Below are 700 nucleotides of genomic sequence, written 5' to 3'. Positions count from 1 at the left end.
GAGTGGTGGGGTTGGAGGAAGGTTTCGTTGAGGAGGAAGGCATCCACACGGTGGGTAGCAAGGGTGTGCAGGAAGAGGTTCTTGTTGGCGGGAAGGGAGCGGATATTGTTGAAAAGGATACGATGCTGTCGCGCCATGATAAGGACTTATACGAGGGTGTCAAGGCGGGAGAAGGTGAAATGGGCCTGGTTATTGGAAAAGGTGGCGTACATTTTAAGGTGGAATATGGAACGGGCGGCGAGGGAGATCTGTTGGAGGGTGTGGGGGCGCTGAAAGGGATGGACGTTTTGGAGGACAACGGTGAGGAACCTGATGATGTCCTCAGCAGTGGGAGGGGGACGAAGGGAATTGCCAGGAGGGGTGGGGGCGTCCAGGGGACGGACAGGGACGGTGAGTTCAGGGGTGGTGGGAGGGGGCCGGGCTTTACACTTTTGGGAGTAGGTAGGGTGGGGGAGGCTGCAGGTATTACAGGAGGGAGGGGATTGGAGGTTGGGGCACTGCCGGAGGAAGTGCGCTTGGCGACAATGCGGGCATGTGGGGGCCTCGCGGCACTCGGCTGTTGTGTGTGCATTGTAGCGCAGACATCTCTGGCAGCGCAGGGATTGAGGGGGGGAACGGGAGGGGTCGACTTTGTACCGCTGATTGAAGAGGAGGGCACCCTCCTTCAGGAGACGGTCAATGGAGGGGGCGTCCTCAGAGA

The sequence above is a fragment of the Schistocerca piceifrons genome, unplaced genomic scaffold (assembly GCF_021461385.2).
Source record: "Schistocerca piceifrons isolate TAMUIC-IGC-003096 unplaced genomic scaffold, iqSchPice1.1 HiC_scaffold_698, whole genome shotgun sequence".
NCBI classification, from domain to species: domain Eukaryota; kingdom Metazoa; phylum Arthropoda; class Insecta; order Orthoptera; family Acrididae; genus Schistocerca; species Schistocerca piceifrons.
The sequence above is the reverse complement of the archived record's forward strand: the minus strand, read 5'-3'. Positions refer to the sequence as shown.